Here is a 13,467-nt window from a genome sequence, read left to right as displayed (position 1 = left end):
TTGTTCCAGCTCCCTCATGGCACTTGGAACAGGAAGAGGGAGCTGGTGGACACTTGCTACCTACCTGATCTCAGATAAGTGATTCATTCAAAATTTCAGTTTCTGTGCCTATAAAAAAGTCCTGAGCCTTGGCCCTGGTCAGGTGGGTGGACTGCTCCTGGGCAGTGCCCTGGACATGTGTGCTCTTAGGGGTGGGGGCAAACATTGTTTCTTGCCACCCACAGCTGGTTCCCCTTCATTCTTACTCAAAGAGCCTCCGTTTGTACCCAATGCACCCAGTACTGGGGGTTGGACCTGCCTTGCCTCACCTCCTTCCTCGTCTGGAAACAACAGGAGGGAGGCAGCTAGGGAACATGTGGCAGTGGAAGCCCCACAGCTCTTGCATTTGGAGCATCACTGGATCTGTTGGTACCCCATACAGCCATGAAGGGGAGGACAAGACAACCCGCGGGGTTGACCCAGAGTCTGACATCAGGGTGTCGTTGTATGGGGGTGGGAGCCACCTCTGGACTATTTTTTATGTGAGATAATGAGCCTATCAATGAATTCAGTGTTAGCTGGGTGTCTGGTACAGCCTAATGGACCATAATTTCCACATGAGGACTAACAAGTTATTCTGCTTTTCTTCATGTGAGCAAGCCCAAAGAGGGGGAAGCAAGGGACAGTGGGGCACATGTTGGTAATCACCCTCAACAGAGTGGCTCAGGAAAGACCACAGGAGGTGAGGCAGGAACTGGACTTCACTCCCTTCAAGGTTATGGAAACCCAGCTGGAAAATGTTTAACAACCGGCTCTCCAGGGGAAAAGACCCGAGTGAAGGAAGTGAGCAGAGACGGGCTACAGCCACTGCCCCCAGCCTCCCTAGGACCTGTCCTCTGACATAGCTAGGCCACCTCGCAGAGGCTGTGGTTCTGGCAGGGACAGTGTGACCACAGCATGAGGGGCTCTGCCACACGTTCTCCTATCACTCTGGCCCTACCACCTGCAGATGGAGTCGGGGCTCTGTCCCACCCTCTGACTTTCGCCAGGTCTAACGACGCCACTGGTCAAGCTAGGTCTGCTGCTGCTCCCCACATGGATTCCCTGCATGGTTGAACTATACTCATAAGCTTTGCAGTCACTTTGAAAACATCTTAGGGAACTAATTTACAACAGCTAGAGCATACATTCCTTGTTTTAAATGAAAGGCAAATGATGCCCATCCAAAAACTCCATCCAATTATCCAGATATCACTAAAACTCTCTGCATATATAGCAACCCACCAGTGACTTTTGCATAATATGGAACATTCAAAACACCAATTACCTAATTATTTAACTCTTAAAGAGCTCAGTGGTGGCTGTAATTGTATGGAGTACACAGCAATTCTGTTCATGTCACAACCTATCACGTTGTAGATGTTGGAGGCTGCCATGATCCCCTTGTACAGGTGCTGTGCCTGCCCCCACCTGCTCCAGTTGGCTGCCAATAGCTCAGCTGGGCCCTTCTCCTAAGACTCGCCTTCAATCTACTAAGTCATCCTGCCCAGAAATACCAGGGAGGTTATGTGCCTCCAGGGTTGGCGGAGAAAATACAGTATGTCATGCAATATTCAGGACATATATTAAAATTTTATTTGCTGTTTATCTGAAATTCAAATATAACTGGGCATTTTTTTTTATTTGCTAAATTTTTATTTGCTGAATCTGGGAGGCCCTTCCCTCCAACCAGGGCCCCCAACCAATGACTGCCCAGTATAGAAGGGCAAAGTCTACCTGGCCTCAGGAGAGACGACTCACACATGAGGCCATTCATGCCCCAGAGCTCCCCATGGGATTAGACTGTGGCTTGACTTCTGCTAAATGTGAATCTGCCTCCATCCTTGTCTTACCACGTCCCCCATGCACCCGGCCTCACCCTATGAATTCTCCTGCTCTCTGTCACAGTATGGTCCCAAGAGACCTAAACCATCTGGTCTACACAGACCAGAACATTATATCAGCTCACCACATTGACGACATCATGCTAGTTGGACACAAGAGGCGAGTATCATGGATGCCTCGTGGTGAGGCACATCTCGGAAAGCCTCAGGGGCTGCCACCTCCGTGAAATTTGCAGGGGCCCAGTGGTCTGGGACGTGCCAGGGACAATTGCTTTAAAGTGAGTAACAAACGATCGTGCCTTGTTTCTCTTATTGCTAAGAAAGGTGTGTAGTGCTTAATAAGCCTCTTCAGATTTTGGAAGCAGCATATTCTGCACTTGGCAATACTGTTCCAACCTATTTATTGGATGAAACAGAAGGCTGATAGGTTAAGTGGAGCCAGAGAAAGAAAGTGCTCTGCAGCCAGTCGGCCACAGTCAGCCCTGACTCGTAGGCCATGTGACCTGGCAGCTGTGATACTTGAGGTGTTACACTGTGTGGAGTGTGATAAATCCCAAAAGGAGTGTCACAGACTGGACCCTAGGCTCTGGACCAAGGTCCCACCACCTGCAGCAAAGAACCAAATACCACTTGAAAGGCAGCTCCTGGTCTGTCTCTGGGCCCCGATAGAGACAGAACATCTAACCACAGGACATTGAGTGACCGATCATGTGGCCAGAACTGCCCATCCTGAGCTGGGTGATGTCAGAGCTGCTAAGTCATCAGATCGGGCAGACGACACAGCCATCCATCATAAGACGGAAGGAGGGTGTCTGCAATCAGGCTCAAGCAGAGGCAGGAGGCTCAGACCCACCTCCAGTCACTACCACTCCTCACGAATGCCCCCGTGCCCCCCTCAGCTCACACAGATGGCTTTCCCTCTGTCTGGCTGCCGGAGAGGTCAAAACCCACCCACTTGGTCCACAGACAGGTCAGCTTGGCCTGTTGGTGCAAGCTGGAAATGGGCATTTGCCAGGCAGCAGTCCCACTCAAGGGTGGCTGTGGAAGACAGAAATGGGGAGAAAGGCTCTCAAGAGTCAGAGTTTGGGGCAGGCACCCAGTAACTCCCCTTGTGAAGAGAGAGAAATGGCCCACAGGTCAAGGTACCCATAGACCATGGACAGGAGGGAACAGCTTAGCTGGAAGGAGTGAGATTAGAGGACTGGGAACAGGAATGGGGCGGGGAGGAGGAGTGTAGAGAAATCGAGCTGCCTGAGAACAAGTCGGCGGAGTTCCAGCCTATGAGAAACCACCTGCTAGAGAAAAGGCACTGAACAAGCACGCGGAGGGCTGGCTGGTAGCTTCACGTTGGTAGCTTCTCAGCGTTAACACAATGCCCTCACAAACCATTAACCATGGCGGCGGATGTGGAAGCTGTGTCTACGCCCCAAAGCATAGGCTCCGTCTTGCCAAGGCCAGCCTAGCTTTTGCCGTTGTCAAATGTATGACCTGCCAGTGTCAGAGACCAACCTTAAACCTCTGGGGTGATACTGTTCCTCCAGGGCACCAACTGGCCACAACCTGGTCCAAGTTGATCACACAGAACCGCTCCACTCTAGAAGGGGCAGCCATTCATCTGCTCTTCCAGGCACACGTCTGCCTTTCTTACCTTCAGTGTCTCAGCCAGTGCCACCAACCAAGGAACCTCGAATCTACTGATCCGAGGTCCCCCACAACACGACCGCAGAGGAAGGACCTGCTTCTTGGCAAAGGAGGCTTGGCAGTGAGCACACGATCAGGACACACGAGTCCTCCCACCTAGCAGCTGCCCCTGCTGATAGAGCAGTCAAACAACCTCCTGAAGGCACAGCTGAGCTGCCAGCTTGAAGATGCTCGCCCCCCCGTAGACGGGACCAGTGTCCTCCAGGGTGCAGAGTCCACTCTAACAGCCACTGGCTGATGCTGTGTCCCTAAAAGGTAAGATACATGGTCTGGGAACCAGGGGCTCTTCATCATTCCTCACGACTGATGTGAGGGGATTCGTTCTTTCTGTACCTGCAACCTTAGGTTTTGTGGGCCCAGGGGTCCTGTTTCTCAGAGGAGGGATGCTTGCACAAGAGCTACAGGAAGAGCCCCACAGAATTTAAGGTTATGACTGCAACCTGGTCAGCCCTGCTCCTGGGGCCAGTAGCCAGGCAGGACACCTATAAGAGCCAAGTCCCAGGAGCTGGGCTGGGTACAGTGAATGCACTAGGTCTAGGGCAGCCAGAGTGTGGCTGCAGATTTCAGGCTGCAAGGCTACAATTTGGGATGTCTTCTGAAGGTCTGGCTCTGTGCTGATGTCATGGGAGGCTCTGTGCAGGGGAAGCCCACCTGGAATTGCGCTGATTTGGCTCACTCTGGATGCAGTAGGGAAAGTGAACTGACTCGCAAGGCGAGAACCTGGAGTGGGACAGCCAGCAGAGGCAGGTGGAGGGGGGAGGACAGGAGAGCAGAAAGGCTGCTGGGGGCCAGTTGGCCACAGGAGAACACACGCAACGATGTACTTTGCAAGACAGACAGGTGGTCTTGGGCCAAAGCCAAGAGAATGCCGGTGAGTGGCTTGATAAGGGGAGCTGGGCGGCCTGGAGACCACACTGCAGTAAGGACAGGCATGGATGAGGGCCCGAGGGCATGCCCAGAACAGGACCCTTGTCCTGTGTACCCGCACCAGCTCTCTGACTCCAGAAGGCAGCTGATTCTAGTGCCTTAGGGAGCCAGCGCCTTGGGAAATCCAGTGGGTGCGCTGCCCGAGCAGAGCCCCAAGTCCTTCCTGGGAATCACGTGTAGCAGAACTCACAGAGAAGAGTTCTCCTTTCGCTCTGATTGCAACACTGTAAGGCTGTGAGCCTGGAGTTTCTGTGGCTGCATCCCCGCCCAGTGGAAAATGCACATTGTCCGGAGGGGAAAGTGACACCAGCCCCAGACAGAAGTGGACAGAGGACCCTCGGTCACGGTTGGACCTCAGATCCTGCTCCCCTCCCCTCCCCTCCCCTCAGCACATGGAACTTGGTCCCATCAGCCAGTCCATCCCTTCTTTGCTTCCCCTGCTTCCATTGAATTTGCATTGCTTATGGCCAGAGAGCCTGACGAACCCCTGGACAATCATCTATCAGAGTAGCTGTGAACTGCACTGTTCAGGGTGGTAGTCACTGACTACATATGGCTTTTTGTCACTTGACACATGGCAAGTCCAAATTGGGAGAAGCTGTATGTGGAAGATACACATGGCTTTGAAAGGCAATACAAACCACAGCGTGTAAAATATTTCATTAACAATTTTTATGCGGCTTGCTTGTTTCACTGATAATGTTCAGGGTTTTTGTTTGGTTCTGTTTTGTTTTCGACCATGCTGCACAGCATGGATGCTGCGTGACCTTAGTTTCCTGACCACGGATCGAACCTGAGTCCTCAATAGTGTAGTGGAGTCCTGACCACTGGACCGCCAGGGAAGTCCCAATAATATTCTGTTTCTGTGTGTTAGTCTCTCAGTTGTGTCTGACTCTTTGCAACCCCATGGACTGTAGCCCACCCAGCTCCTCTGTCCATGGAATTCTCCAGGCAAGAATACTGGGGTGGGTAGCCATTTCCTTCTCCAGGGGATCTTCCCAACCCAGGGATCAAACCCAGGTATCCTGCATTGCAGGCAGATTCTTTACCATCTGAACCACCAGGGAAGCCCTTAATATTCTGTTTATAGTGGGTTAAATAAAGCTTTATGATAATTAATCTACCTGTTTCTTTTTACTTTTGTAACATGGCTACTAGAAAACACTGCATTTCCCCTGGACAGTGATGTGTGGAGTTGCGCCTGCATTAGAGAGAAGGCTGACACCTTGAGAGCCACCTTCGGACACAAGCAGAGCACATGGCTGTGCACAAGGGGAAAAGCAGTCAGCTCCTGGGTTGCTGTCCCTTCATCCTCACAGACAGGAAGTGTCAAGTCCAAGTACCCCTCCCCTAGGAAAGGGATTCTCTCCAGCACTAGGATTCTTTCCTGTCACCCAACATGTCCCCTCCTGGATGTCCTTCCTGCCTCCAAGCCCTCACAGACACATCCTGTCTGGGCTGGCTTCCTCCACAGGTCCCTATGCAGTATCCCTTCTTGCCAGCCTTCCTGGCCAACCCACCTGGAAAGAAATGGAAAGGAAGGCCAGGACTTATACCTCATCCCAAACCCTCTAAGATGCCCACAAGCCACCCTTTCTGGTCCTCAGTCCCTTCCTTCCACTGTTAGTAGACCCCTAGCCCCTCCCCTAGCCTGGCCCCTCCTGCCCTCCAGTGGGCCATGCGGACACTGGTACCAATTCCCAAATGCAAGGAAAATGCAGGCTGTGACCTTGCATGGGTATGGGTTTGGGAAGCCTCCTCCTTTGCCCTCCTCAGGGGTTGCCCATGAGGGGAAATAGCTCTGTGTGGTCTATTTTATTTTGACTAAAAGTGTCAGAATTTGATTAAAAGTGTGTGTGTGAGAGAGTGTGTGTGTGTGTGTGTGTGTGTGTGTGTGTGTGTGTGTGTTGGGATGGGGGAGGTGATGTACAGCTGAAAAGAAAAAGTCCTCGAAGCCAGTGAGCCAAAGTGTAAGGCAGGCAGGCAGGGCTGTGCTCATCACTGAGGTGGGGGTGGGGCAGCGTGGGAGGCAGAGCCACAGCCCCCAGGACATTCTAGTCCTTGGAATCTGTGAAACATGACCTTACATGGCAAAAGGGAGGTGGCAGATGTTTAAGAACCCTGAGATGGGGAAATGGTCCTGGATTATTTCATGGGCCCAATAACATCATAAGCATCCTTGTAAGTGGGAGGCAGGAATGTCAGAGAAGATGTAATGACAGACACAGAGGCTGGAGGGAGCAGCTGCCAGCTTTGAAGATGGAAGAAGGGACCATGAGCCAAGGAATGCACATGGACTCAGAAGCCAGAAAAGCCAAGAACATGGACTCTCCTCTAGAACCCTCAGAAGAACCGGCTCTGCTGACACATTGTTTTTAGTCCAGAAGACCCATTTCAGACTCTGACCTCCAGAACCGTCAGTTGATAAATTTGCTTTGTTTTAAGCCACTATTTGTTATCATTTCTTACAGAAGCTATAAGAAATCCATGCAGAGAGGGACCAGCAGTTATATTATTTCAACTGTATGAATATGTGCTCAGTCGTGTATGACTTTTTGCAACCCCATGGACTGTAGCCTGTCAGGCTCCTCTGTGCATGGGATTCTCCAGGCAAGAATAGTAGAGTGGGTTGCCATTTTCCACTGCAGAGGTTCTTCCTGACCCAGTGACTGAACCCACATCTCTTATGTCTCCTGCATTGGCAGGTGGATTCTTTACCACTGTGCCACCTGGGAATCCCTTTTGCTGCTAAGTCGTTTCAGTCGTGTCCGACTCTATGCGACCCCATAGACGGCAGCCCACCAGGCTCCCTAGTCCCTGGGATTCTCCAGGCAAGAACACTGGAGTGGGTTGCCATTTCCTTCTCCAACACATGAAAGTGAAAAGTCAAAGTGAAGTCGCTCAGTCGTGTCCAACTCTTCACAACCCCATGGACTGCAGCCTACCAGGCTCCTCTGTCCATGGGATTTTCCAGGCAAGAGTATTGGAGTGGGGTGCCATCGCCTTCTCCAGGGAATCCCTTTTAGCAACTACTAAATGCATAAAAGTGTCCACATTAATAAATATAAATCTGAGCAATTGTGCTTCCCAGACATGCTATGAGGGATGAACAGTGTTGTGGGGTGGGAAGGGATCACCCTACCACATGTGTCCCCGGCTGGTGCCCACCTTTATGAGGACTGCCAAGCCTCAGAGTCCCCCTGGAGGAGGACTGTACACAGCAGCAGGTGGTCACTGGCCCAGAGCGTGGCAGAGAACCTGTGAGGCCTGGCATCCAGGCTGAACGGGTCCAGGCTTTCTTGGAAGTCCAGAGGTCTGGCTATATCTCGGCTCTGCAGGTTCCCACCTGTGTGACCTTGGGCATGACCTCTGAGGGGGCCCAATTCATCACAGGCAAATACAGGTATAGAGGTGCACCCCATCTCATGGAGCAGTTTGAGCATAAACTGGCTGGACTACAAAGGAGCAGACCTGGCCACCAGCACCTGTTGGACCAAGGCACCACGTGTGGGCATGTGGACCCCACTGGACCCAGGCGTCTCAGAGAGAGGGTGTCGGCCACTCTCTCATGTCCCCCTGACACATCCTTCCTTGCCTGAGGTCTTGTGGTGACTTACAAGCATTTGCTTGTACTATGGGATGAGAGGTAGGCCTGTGACAGACCTGGTCAAGCAGGTTGCAGGCAGGTGCCCTCTCTTAGGTGCAGAGGTGGTGAACGTACACCCACAGAGGGAGCTGGATGACACAGGGGGAGGGGCTGGCATCCTGCTCTGCAATGCTGCTCCTCTTCCATAAGCTCCTCCTGGGCAGACTCGGGCTCAGTCATTGGAAAACCCGAGTCCTGCTTGATGGTATTTTTTTCACACTACTATTATAATTCCCAAGTGATTTGCTTCTATCAGTGATGATGTGATTGTGTGTGTGTGTGTGTGAATAGGGAAACATCCACTATTTCTTTGTAATGGACTGAAATCACCGCACAGTAGTGGGCCCCTTGTGGGCTATTTTAAAAGACATCTATCACCATTATCATTGACTTTTGCTTTACAAATGTATGCATTGGCTTTTTTCATAGTATGTTTAAGGAACATCCTGCCTGCAGGTGAGCCTGAGGGGATTACATGGGCCAGGGCCAGGGGAAGAAAGCAGGTGCTCTCCCCCAGCACACCAGCCTTGATGTTTTTCCCTGTGTGCATGGCCCACAGCCCCATCAGCTGACACAATGCTGCCCTGGAACCTCTGGAGGAAGGGGGACCTTGGCCAAATCCAGGAGCCATGCGGGTCATATACATATGTATTTGATGTATATGACATGGGTTTCATGTGAGCCTGTGGATGGGAAAATGATGTCCCAGGACATAGAGTGAGGATACTGTATCTTCTGGAAGAGGGTATGTCATGGTGTGGCATCACCTTCCTCCTGCCTGTCTACTTGTGGGACTTCTCTGCCTTCTACTCACAGTCGGAAGCTGTCCTGGAAAGGTCAGCGCTTGGTTACCTAGCATGAGGGGCTCCTCTACTCATCCCTTTGAGAGGAACACACTTAGGGGCTCACACCCCCACAGCAGCCCTGGCAGGCCATAGTACCAGAGGAGAAACTGAGGTCTGGAGGGATTTCAAAGTTACCAAGCCCACCCTGCTAGGGAAGGGAAGAGCAGGTTTGAACCCACAGCCCTACCAGGCACAGGCTGGGAGCAGAGGGCAGTCCTTGGAGGTGGGGCCAGCCTCCTTCCCTGCTGGGTGCCCAGACTGGTTCTTCTCTTCTGGAAGTGCTAACCAAAGGAGTTCTTTATTTCCTCCCACCCCTCCCCTCCCCTGGGGATGAAGGATGGATCTGCTGGGTCTTCATGGGCAGGAAGCACATCCACCCAGGCCTGTCCCCACTCTCTTGTGGGGGGTCAGCAGAGCTCCCCCCTGGGCAGGATGGCCGGCAGAGTGGGCCTCCACAGGCCCTGCATGAAGGACCGGGGCGCGTGGGGAGCTAGCTCACCACTCCCCAGCATCTATGTGGTTTGCCCAGGGCTTAGGGGTCTGCCAAGCTGTGCTAGGCATGGTCAACTGGATGACCAGCAGGCGTCTACAGGCATTCATTGGACATAAGGCTGTGGTCCTGACTGCACATCCCCAGGCAGGCTGTGCTAGGCCCCTTGGAGGGGTGGGAGCCCAGGAGGCAATGTAGTCAGTGTCCATGCTGGAGCAGGGAGCAGCGCCTTCCTTCATAGAGTGGGGTGGGTGTGGGGATGCTTCCTCCACCCAGAGCCCTGGGGCTCTCAGACAGCATAACTTCAAAAGCTCCTGGTTCCCCCAGTCTCCATCAGATCACCCTCTGGCCAAACCTCACAGAAGTCTCCACATCCAGCCCATGTGGCACACGCTGCTATTAATCCATTTTAAGGACCAGGCAGGTGAGGCCCAGAGCCACCCAGATCTCACCATGCCTCGAGGAAGCTGACTCCAGAGCCCGGGCAGGCTCTGCCCTCGCCAGCAGCTGCCTTTGGGCTCACGAAGTCACTGCCTAAGAACAAATTCGCTCACTGAACCCAGGTCTCCATCACTCACCCCTGTGACTTCAGCAACTCACAGGGCTTCTCTGCCTGCAGAGCCTTCTTTCTGTGACATTAGGGGCAGGACAGCCTCTGAGCACCATCCCCCAGAACAGCCAGTGGTTGAGCATCGGGCAGACCTGGCCGGTGGGGACCTGGGACCAAGGACCCGTCACTGGGGCCCTTCCCCTCTGTGAGACTGTGGCTTGGGCCCAGCACTGGGTGGTGGTGGTAGGGAGGTGGTACTTGGAGCACTCCTCCCCTGCCCCTGCCCCCACCTGGGCAGGTGTTAGCAAAGGGAGCAGAGCAGAGGTGGACTAAGATGCATGAGGAGCATGGGAAGGGATTGGGGATCAAGAGTAAGGCAGGACGACTGCAGGGGGGCCTGAGGAATTGGGGTCCAGGGGGTGCTAGCTGGCCACCTGGAAAGGTGGGCTCTCTGGTATGGCTAGCCCCCACACCTGGGCCCTCGTCCCCCTTACCCCGCAGGATCGCTCTTGGTCCAGGAACACCCTCCAAACTTCGTGGCCTCTGGAGCCCTGCTCCTTCCAGTGCCCCTTCCCAGTTACCTCCCTGCAGTCTAGCTTATGGCTGGTGCAGTTCCCACTGAATCCAGCTGCTGGTGGGACCCCCAGCATCCAGCTCAAGGAGCCTGTGGGAAGATTCAGAGCTGGAGCACCCTGGCCCACCCCAGCCCTCAGGAGGACAGCCAGGACCTCTGGCATCGATGGCTGGAGGAGGATGAGCCAGAGTGGCCTTTTCAGGGGTCAGGGAGAGGCCTGGACCAGAAGCTCAACTCTCTTGGAAAGGAGAGTTCAAGACCAAAGAGAGGAAATGTGGACACTTGTCCAAAAAGCAAAAAAAGACACCCCCCTCCCCCCAAAAAAAGCCATCATCCGAGTCAGGGGGAAGTGGTCCCTTTTCTGGGGTAGAAGGTACATCTCTTTCCAGATCAAAACCCCGCTTTTTATGAAACATGCCAGATGGGTTTAAACCTCACTGAGAAAAGGGGAGACTAGAGCTAGTGCTCTAGCTATACGTGAAGCGTGAGTGACTGCAGCGAGGGATTCCTTGAGCAGAAGTAAACAAACAGAAATGGATCCTCACCAGGCACGTGTACTTACTGGAACTTAGTCCCATAAAACAGGCTTCTGCAAATAGCTCGATGGCCTGTACACAAACTGGTCGCCAGGAAACGGCTGCTCTTTCAGAAATAAAGGGATAGAATACATGGCCCAAGAGAAGAGGTGGCAGCGGTCAGAGCACCAGGGGCCTTGGCTGACGCCAAGCAGCTTCCCCAGAGGCCCTCAGAGGCTGAGAAGGGAAGGGGCCTGGGACAGGAGGGTGTGGGCCCAGGGACACCCCAGGCCTGAGTACAGCAGGGGTGTAGAGGAGGGGCCAAGGGGATTCCAGTCTGGGAGGGACCTGGGCAGGGGCAGACCCAGACCTGAGGGGGTGGTGTGGAAAGGAGGGGGTTTGGGGAGGAAAAGGGGGCCTCTTTTCACTGTGTGTCCAGCCAGAGAAAGAGAGAGAGACAGAGACAGTGAGAGACACACAGAGATGACGAGACAGAGAGACAGGAGATGGAGAGAGACAGAAAAACAGAGAGAAAGAGAGACAGAGGAAGAGACAGACAGACAGACATGCACGCACACAGAACTGTATTGTCCTTAGGATCAGTATCTACCTGAGAAGGGAAGGGAGATGAAGGTGGAGGGGAGGGGCCGGGCCTGCCCCTCTAACATAGGATTGGGGGAGCATTCCAGAACCTTCCCTGGAGGGCCTCCCTTCACCACAAGTCTCATCTCTCTTGCTGCAGAGTGGTTTCAGGGCAGCTCTGCAGAAACTGAGGGAGGAGGCCGAGAGCACTCTGTGCCTCTCTCTCTCTTCCTCTCTCTTCCCCTGTCTCTCTCACCCCGTCTGCCCTCCGGTCCTGCTCTTGCAGGAGCAGGCATGGGCCTCGCCGGGTCCATACTGCCTCTCACTTCTGGGTCCCCTTGGCCTGCTCCCGACCCCAGAAACCCCAGACAACAATGCCTCTCTGGAGCAGGGAGATGTTCGGAATTCTAATTCTGTTTCGGAAGTGCCTGGGATGCAGGCGGCTTGCTCAGCTCTCCTGGACCAGTCTCTGCTTCATAGTCCGCCAGCCCAGCCCGGCTGCGGGACTGCAGGGACAGCGTGTCACATGCTCAGAGCCAGCAGCTCCTGCTTGAGAGGGGCCCAGGGCAGGCAGGCATGGCCCCAGCCCCCACTGCTGAATCCACAGCTTACTGGGTCACAAGAACCCTGCCGCCCCACGCTCAGGGTCTTATTACCACTCTGTTCAGTGGAGCCATCTGCTCCTCCCCACTCTGGCCCCTCTGCCAACACATCTGCTTGGGGGCCACCTGGACCTTTGTGTCCTCCTGAGCATCTGGCAGTAGTAGGGCCTCCAGCCAGCTCAGGGGGCAGGGGCCCAGATAGGCTGGGACAAGTCCTGCGGGGAAACTGGGAGAGCGTGACTGCCGAGTGATGCACCCTCACCCCATCTCTGAGCCTTCTGCTTCAGCAGCAAAGTGCCCAGGGCAGCTGTGGAGGCTGAATGAAGAGAGGTCCGCCCCCTCCCCGGCTCTACCCCCATCCCCAGGGCTATAGCCTGAATCGTGTTCTCCCAAACCCATATGCCAAAGCCCTAACCCCCAGTGTATAGTATCAGGGTGTGGGCCCTTTGGGAAATGATCAGAGTTAGGTGAGGTCATGAGTGGAGCCCCCACAAGAGGAAGAAACCAGCATGCTCTCTCTTACCTCTGCATCCCCCCGCCACTGTGTGAAGACCCAGCAATAAAGAAGCTGTCTGCAAGCCAAGAAGTGAGCCTGCCCCAGAAGTTGACCATGCTGGCACCCTGATGTCAGACTTCTGTCTTCAGAACTGTGAGGAAGCAATGTCTGTTGGTTAAGTCACCTGGTCCACGGTATTTTGTTTTGGCCCCTGGGCAGACTAAAACACCTGGAGGGTCACCTCCCCAGTTTTCCTCCTGAAAAGTGCTCCCCAAATCCACCACACACAACCAACTATATGGGCTATGGAGCCCCCATCCCTCCTACCCACCAGCAGAGGGGCACAGATGAGAGAGGGTAAAGAATAGACCAGAAACTTCCAAGGGGGCTCCAAGAACCCAATCTGAGGCCACTCAGAAGTGGCGGCCATCAAGAGATAGAACTCTATAGCAACCTGAATGTCCACTGACACATGACCAGGTAAAGAAGATGTGGCGTGTGTGTGCTCACTCACTCAGTTGTGTCTGACTCTTTGCAACCCCATGGACTGTAGCCCACCAGGCTCCTCTGTCCACAGGCTTATCCTGGCAAAAGTACTGGAGTGGGTTGCCATTTCCTCCTCCAGGGGATCTTCCTGACCCAGGGGTCAAATCCGAGTCTCTTGCAGCTTCTGCGTT

This window comes from Bubalus kerabau, chromosome 8 (genome assembly GCF_029407905.1).
Source record: "Bubalus kerabau isolate K-KA32 ecotype Philippines breed swamp buffalo chromosome 8, PCC_UOA_SB_1v2, whole genome shotgun sequence".
In the NCBI taxonomy this organism is placed as follows: domain Eukaryota; kingdom Metazoa; phylum Chordata; class Mammalia; order Artiodactyla; family Bovidae; genus Bubalus; species Bubalus kerabau.
The sequence above is the reverse complement of the archived record's forward strand: the minus strand, read 5'-3'. Positions refer to the sequence as shown.